General features: G+C 28.9%; 1 protein-coding gene across 5 annotated transcripts in view; it reads right to left on the bottom strand.

The window, feature by feature from the left end:
* Window positions 1-7,673: 7,673 nt before the first annotated feature.
* Window positions 7,674-8,417, bottom strand: part of LOC148879403 (glutathione synthetase, chloroplastic-like) — a 54,546-nt gene continuing 53,802 nt past the window's right edge. For all 5 annotated transcript variants that reach the window (XM_088960934.1, XM_088960937.1, XM_088960933.1 and 2 more), the window contains one exon: window positions 7,674-7,906. The gene's annotated coding sequence lies outside the window, so the exon portion shown is untranslated. The remainder of the gene's footprint in view (window positions 7,907-8,417) is intronic.

Genomic DNA, 8,417 nt, shown 5'->3' with positions numbered 1-8,417 from the left:
AAGCCTGAGGGATCGAGGGGTTAACGTTAACGGTGTTCAGTGTAGGATTAGGAGATTCTCCAAAATCCAAATGGCAATTTGTCGGTCACCCGACTCAGGAGGATGGGGATAAAAAGAAAAAACAAAATGCTAAAATCACAGAAAAAACACGTGGATGGGGGTAACCTTGTCTGGATAAGGATAGGGAATGGCTCTCTGTCCCTACCTTGCCACTTGTCATTCCTAACAATTATCCACCATCATCGTCTTTCTCTGAAAAATAAGCAAAACATTGTTTTTCTTGTTGTGGTAGTAATTTAGATCAAACTTGTCACGTATAAATTTTAAGACAATGTTCCATTGACTTTTCATTTTAATTATATAAAAATAAAATAGGTAAATTTTTTTAAAACCCAATTTTACCCTCCATACATCTTCATCTTTACCGTCTCTCTTCCTTTCAACAGTGGCAAGGTGAACTGTTGTGTTCTGTTTCAAACCATGTCTTCCTTTCTACATCTCGCACACACTATTGGGGTGTTGCAGAAAAAACACGGCAAATCGAACTGTGTGTTCTGTTGTTATTGTTTTTCACTGGTTTTGATTTTAGTTTATTTTTGCTATTTCGGTGATAGATACCTTAAAAAGAAAACAGGATTACAGTTTCAGGGTCAAATTCGATAGCTCTAGGTTAAAAACAAAAAAAAAAAACAAAAACAAAAAAACTTATAAATACTGTCTAAAATCTAAACTGGTCAAATAGAACACAAGATGGGTGGACTCTAATCAAGCTCTAATGTCGAAAACCCAAAGACCTCCACTCGAGTTGTAGGATAGGTTCAAAATATAAAAGGGGAAAAAGAAAGCAAATCAACCCAGAAACCTACGAACTTCAGTTTCATAGATATTTAGGTGGATTAGTTCTTGCGATTGAAGTCGGTTAAAAGACGATCCCGACAGATACTGAACTTTCTCATAAAGCAAAGGTTACGAAATGATCAGCAACCATGGAATCAGAATCATTCTATTGGAACTTCAGAGGTCTTATTCTCAACCATGAAATCTCTCTTCCGGGAAGAAACAATAGAGACCAGAATCGAGGTCCAATGTGAAGAACCTAGATTAACGGACAGACTCTTTTAAGTTTTCCTCTCTGTGAATCAAAAAACACTATCGGATGGGACCCTTTTACAAGGATTTTTTTGTACCTTTCCTTTCTTTACTGAGAAGCCATTCTCTCTGGATGTGAACCGACGTTTTTTTTATAAGTCAAAACACCAGCTCCCCTGTAATCAGAACAGAAGAACTCGAACCTTAGGAGGCTGAGAAAGACCTGACTAGCTTGACCGTGATGCGACAAAGATTTTGAGAGAGAGGAGGAGGGAAGAGATAAGAGAGGAGAAACTGATGAAGGATTGGGCGGTGATACCATTCGAGGAAGATGAAGAAGAACGGGAGCGGCTTTCAATTTGACATAAGGGCAAAATAGACATTTCAGTCCTTTCATCATGACAATGACAATTTTTCGAAACAGTAAGGATAGTATTACACAATAGGAAAATATACTTATTCAATTAACTAAATTATAAGGGTAATTTAAGAAATTTATCTAAATAAAAATTAATAATAACAAAAAAAAAATTGAAAAAACAGAAAATAATCAATAAATGGTACCATCACAAAGAGAGTATTAATCGAGACGGTTTTTGATCTATCTTGTTTGTAAATTATTTTTAAATAAAAAATAAATGAGTTGGTTAATCAAATAAATAAGAATTTATAGATAACAATTCATTTAATTTGATATATAATAAAATAAATTAATTAATTAATTAAACTTTATTGGAATAGGAATGGTATAGGCTATCTTGAACCATGATCGAGGCCCTAATTGGTTCGGTCATACCCCAATAATCGGACTTGTTCAAAACCCGCTGAAAACCAACTATTGAGTTGGTTGAATCGGAAAACCAATTTCAATTTCATGAAATCACTTGAGTCCATAGATAAGTGAAATTTTAAAATGTTATTAACAAGATTTAAACTCAAGATTTCTTATTTTCATAGATTACTTAATCACAACTAATCCACCTCTTTACTTATGCTAACTAATGACTATTTATTATACATATTACATTATTATGCACGTATTTTAAAGAAAATGCAAGTTAAAAAGACTTGAACCCTAGTCATTTGTTTTAAAAATTAAGAAGCCTACCATCCACCTACCATATTTAGGTACATTAAAAGTTGTAAAATATATTATATAGTATTTATATGACCCATAGTATATATATATGTATACGTTACATCATCACGGTTCAACCCCAATCAAACCTCTAACCCATGAACCTCTCTCTTCTCCGGTTCTATGCACGGTCTGGCTCTCTGAACATTGATTGGGATAGGATTGATACAAGCTATCCCAAACCAAACCTATCTATAACTCTGAACATTGGGCTTTGGGAGAGAGAGGGTATTAAGAGAGAGAGAGAGAGAGAGAGAGAGAGGGAGTATTAATTGAGATGTTTTTTTGTTTATATTTTTCTAATAACAAAAATTTGTTAGTAAATTATTTATAAATAAATTAGTAAATTAAATAAATAAAATATTATGGATAATAATTTATTTAATTTAATAAAATATATAAAAGCTTATAAGGGCAAGACTAGTACATGTTATTCCAAACCAAACCCAATCCATTGACAGCCCTAAATATTGGGCTAATAATAATTTGTTAATAAATTGTTTTTAAATAAATAAATAATTTAGTAAATTAACAAAATAGAATTTGATAGACACTAATTATTTAGGTTAATAAAATAAATAAATGAATAAATAAAATTTTATTGGAGAGAGAGTAAAAGAATAAAGTGTGAAAGAAGAAAGAGATAAATTTTATTGTTTTTGTTTTACACGATGGCATGACCATAAATAGTTAGATATTCAATAGCAAATATAAAAAGGGAAAAAGTATATCATAATTACATTTGTCTTATATGATGTCATTATTATAAATAATTAGAAATTTAGTGGTACATTATATATAGATACTTAGCATATAACAAATTTTAGAAATTTAAAAGGCGAATTTTGAAAAAAAAAACATAATTTCCATCATGAACGAAAAGAGAGTGCATGAAGCTCTTGCTTTTATAATAGGTATTAGCAAGGACCCATGTGATGCATGGGATTTATTAAGCAGAAGCTAAATAATAGAAAAGGTTATTTACTAAAATACCCCTTATAGTTTCATGGATTTACTAAAATATACCCTAAAGTTAAAGTTTTACTAAAACACCATTTATAATTTGCAATGGATTTAATCAATCTTCCATTAGATGACAATGGAAAATGATAGTGTCGACCCTAATGTTTATTTAAATAAATTTATCAAAAGAAAATAAAAATAAAAATACTATTTTTGCCCTTTATAAGACACGTGCAACCACTATATTGGCTATATTTGGTTATTTTTGTTTTCTGTACAAAAAAAGTGTTAAGGGTATTTTTGAAATAAAAATTCATGAGCCTAATGGAAAAACAAAAACTCCTTAATGAAAAGTTGATTAAGTAAATAAGTTGTAAAATATATAGGATGTTTTAATAAAATGAAAACTATAATGTAGGTTTAAGTAAATATGTAAACTGTAAAATGTGTTCTAGTAGATGACCTTAATATAATCACATGGGAGTATACAATTGTTTTATATTTTCATCTTTTTAAATAATTAATAATTATTCATATTTTATATACTACTTTTAATAATTTTTTTAGAATATAAAATAACAATAATTAATTTCAGTTAGGTTTCTTCATCAAACTGGTGAAATGAACCAACCCAATCAACTTGACTCGAGTTGGTCGATTTTCTAGTATTTTAAGTTGGCTTTGGTTCAAAAATTTCCCAATTCAACCAAGTTAGATCAATTTCACTTTGGCCATTTGTAAACCAACCAAAATTGAACAACCTAACCATGGATATATATATATATATTAAGTATAATTTTTAATATGAAAAAGTGGGAAATTTCCTATATTTTTATGTCTAAAATGTTTTATATCATAAATCTAATTTTTTAATTTATTTTTTAATAATTGTACAATAATTTTTAAAATTAAATTAAATTTTTAAGTTTAAATCTTTGAACCGATTGACCAAACCAAAAAATCAACCCAAACCGATACAACTTGAGTGGGTCGATTTTCACAAAAGGTCAGTCGGTTTCGGCTAACCAACTCCCTACCTGACCATGTCAATTTGGTTGGCCAAATAACCTACGATCGAACCGAATCAACTCATTAAAACTCATAATTTCAGCTAAATTACTAGTTTCATCTCTGATCAATAACAATAGTTTAATCTCCAATAATTGTTGAAAATTTATAGCAAAAATACACAATTATTGAAAATATATTGGTAATGAAAAAAATACAATAATTACAAAAATACAATAAGTACAAAAAATATATTAACTTAGTCAATAAATAGTTTAATCTCTATCAAATATTAATCAATAAGTTATAACAAAAATACAATAAATTAAATAAATACAATAAAATAAATTTAAAAATTTCACTAATAGTACAATAAATTTATACATAATCATTAAAAAGACATTTATCACAAAAACAATAAATAATTACTAAAATACAATAAATATTAATTTCAGTATATATAATTATATAATAAATACAGATTAAGAGTTTAAAATTATTATTAATAAATATTACTTTTTTGAAAGTTATTTATCGAATTATTACTTGATATAAGTGAAATTAGTTATTTATAGTATTATGTAAAAATATTAAATTACTATTAATTTCAATATTATGTTATAATTAGTTGTTTACTTTTTAGAAATTTTTTAAATTTATTACATAATTTCTTTATTTTAACTATTTAAAATATAGTTATGTTAAATATTTTGTTATTTAAAATACCCAATTATTTAAATAGTTAAATAATATGTAAAATATTTACATTTTAAAATATTAGTTACTTATGGAGTTTAATTATCCATAAAATCATAATTTATACTATTATTACACAATTTCATTATTAATTTTGTAATATATTTAAATTATTATTAAATTTCAATATTATGTTATAATTATTATTTTGCTTTAAAGAAATTTTTAAAACTTATTACATAATTTTGTTATTTTAACTATTTAAAATCTAGTTATTTAAATATTTAAATAATCTATAAAATATTTAAATTTTTTTATTATTTGAATTTTATTTACTTAAAGCTAATACATATTATTAAATGTTTAAAAAACATTTAAATTGATGATCCAAAAAAACATAATTAGTACATAATTTCATTATTTTATCTATTTAAAATAATGTTATTTTAAATATTTAGTTACTTAAATATTTAAATAATCAATAAAATATTTAAATTTTTTTGTTATTTGAATTTTATTTATTTAAAGCTATTACATATTATTAAATATTTGTAAAGAATTTAAATTGATAATCAAGAAAAAAATAATAATTTAAATTGTTAGTACATAATTTCATGATATATTTTGTAAAAATTTTTGTGTTTTTAATAAATATTTTAAAGTTATTATATAATTTTGTTAGAATATTTAAATAATTCTTATATGTTTTAATCCAAACTTTCTTTAGATAGATATAGATAAAATGGAGGGGAGAGGATAAATAGGAATTTGAGATAATTTATGAGAGAAACTCTCTACTAAATTAGAGATAATTGTGGAGATAAATAGGAATTAGAGGTAATTTAGAAGATAAATATGAATTATAGATAATTTTGAAGAAAGTGGGAGGAAGTAGTTTATGATAAATTTTAGAAGAGGAGATTATTTAGGTTATTGGGAAAGTGCATCTCATTTGTTGTTTCAAAAATGACATGGAATAAAAAAAAAGGAGAAAAACTCTCTCTCTCTCTCTCTCTCTCTCTCTCTCTATCTATCTATCTATCTATCTATCTATATATATATATATATATATATATATATATATGTAAGTGTTAGATGATGATGATGGGGTCGGATCTTCAAAAAAAAAAAAAAAAAGCAAAATCTGAGTTGGTCGTATCGGTTCGTCTTTTTTGGTATAATGCTGATCTTCTAGACCGTTCAATTTATGACAAAAATCACTTCTTACAAGTGCTGTAAATGGCCTTCTCCCCACTTGACTAAACCACCCCAATCTACTTTGTTTCCACTCATCCATATCGGCATTTGCATTTGTACCATAATTAGGTTTTGAACATGTAAGAGAAAGGTGAAATAAAAGATTGAATGAATATCATCTCCAAGTCTCTTGATTACAGTGGATAATTTCTCTCTTTGATTTTCTTGAGTGGAGCTGCATCAAAAGTTTAGTTTCATAATAAATCTTGTAAGACATTATGACAGCGGCTCGATTCCAACCGCTCAAGATTGAATCAATTGATACGACTTAAAGACGTCTGATCACTAAATGATCTCAGACAATTAACAGGTCAATGACTGCCTGAATTTGTTTAGCCTATTATGGAAATCTGTCAAGACTCTCTAGGCCCCCAAACTGAGACCATGAGTGTGCAAGCAATAAGGCTTGCCCCCAGAGCTGAATGTGGCAAAGTGCCACGATGGAGAAGATCAACATATTTAATATACTAGGTAAGGCTCCAGAATATCCTAAACCATACAGAAATGACTCTAGGTCCTCTCCAATGGAACAATGAATTAGTGAACCAGTTATAATCTAGGATTGTGACATTGTGTAATTCACATAATCACCTGCCTCATCCTACTAATTGGGTTCAGCAACATGAACATTATTCCTTTGTCCCATGCTACTGGACTAAGCAATCATTGTATTTGCACTGCCTAATCCCAAATTCTGGGCCTTTCCTTGGAGCCGTCGGTTTGCTCCACCTCTCTTACCAATTGGTGCTTGTATGGCCAAACCATCTCAATAATCCCCTCTGGTTAATTGGGGCTACCTTATTGTTGTTTTTGGTTTGATAAGAAATAAGAAAAACAGAAAGTTGAGGGCAAGTTCTTAAGAAATTTCCCTCTTGCCTAAGGTCCCTTGGCACACTTAATTCATTACAATACTCTCAACTCAACATCACATCTATATCCTGATTGAACTTAACTTTCTGTTCCCTCTTATTTTTCCATCAAAACAAAAACAGCCTAAGTTACAATTCATCTTATCACAATATTCTCAACTCAACATCACATCTATATCCTCATTGCCCAATATCGTGCTCTATGTATGAAGCATTTATAAAAATTCCTCCACAAAGGATGCTAGCATAGCCAATTCTATATCCTAAAAAACTTCTCCAATTGTCCAACTTGAATGTACTATGCATCAATTGAGAACCGCTGGAATACACATTCACTTTATCCACCTAGCTCTAGTACTGTAGGCTTAAACATAAAACTTCAAACTCAGGAAGGCTTTAACCTTCCCAATGAGCATGGAGGCAAAAGGAACAAAGAGTGTTTCATGCAGGTTCAAACATATAGCAGCACGAGCAAAATAAAACAATAACACGACACCAAAACATTCTTTTTTTTCTGGTTGGTATGACATTGCAAGAAATTATTATACCCATGATATGTGAAAGACAATGAAAGAGGGATGATAAATTTGATCAAAACAAAAAAAAAAAAAAGAAAGAGGGATGATAAAACTTTTTTTTCTGGTAAGGAGGAATTTCGCAATCAATTATTCTAGACATCCTTTCTTATTCTTTTAAATGCCAGTGTTAAATTATAGTCAATACAAGAGTGTAAAATCGCCTTTTACATGCACAACCAATGGCTATAAAAAGAAATTTTCTCTTTATTAATACAAATGCTGATCCCTGAGGCGTAGTAGGACCATCAACCCAGAAATCTGGGCCTTCAGCTGACTGGGTGATGCATGTGCTTGGGGCAGAACCCTCTCTGAAAAAATGAAACATAAGCTTCCAACTTTTACTTTGTGAAAAAGTTCTCTCTAAAGTGTATAAACATAAAACATGGAAATACTCCATAATATACACATTACGCAAACACTCAAGTAGGAAAAACTTGGTAATTTTCATAAAGAACAAGCACTGGATCTTTAAAAAATAATGCCATTATAACATAAGAAATTTACAAGATTGAGCATGGAATAATATATATTATCCTCAAAAGTAGCTGCTCAGGTTACACATTGAACAATGATAACAATGACATCATATAAAACCACCCAATATATGTTCAATAGCAGAACATGGTAAGGCATTTTTCACTAGTCCATAATGTCAGCATATAATTATGCAAGTCATACATGAGAGAGAGAGAGAGAGAGAGAGTATTTTCCAAGAGGAAGAGGTTTAGCTCTACTAGGAATTCCTAGATAACTCTCACAATGTTCTCTCTATTCCTTTTAATGAAAGCCCCTCTCAGCATATGTTTCCTAGAACCTTAT

The sequence above is a fragment of the Nelumbo lutea genome, chromosome 1 (genome assembly GCF_056320005.1).
Source record: "Nelumbo lutea isolate HS-2025 chromosome 1, American lotus-T2T, whole genome shotgun sequence".
In the NCBI taxonomy this organism is placed as follows: domain Eukaryota; kingdom Viridiplantae; phylum Streptophyta; class Magnoliopsida; order Proteales; family Nelumbonaceae; genus Nelumbo; species Nelumbo lutea.
Note: the sequence above shows the minus strand (reverse complement) of the source record. Positions and strands in the feature narration are given on the sequence as shown.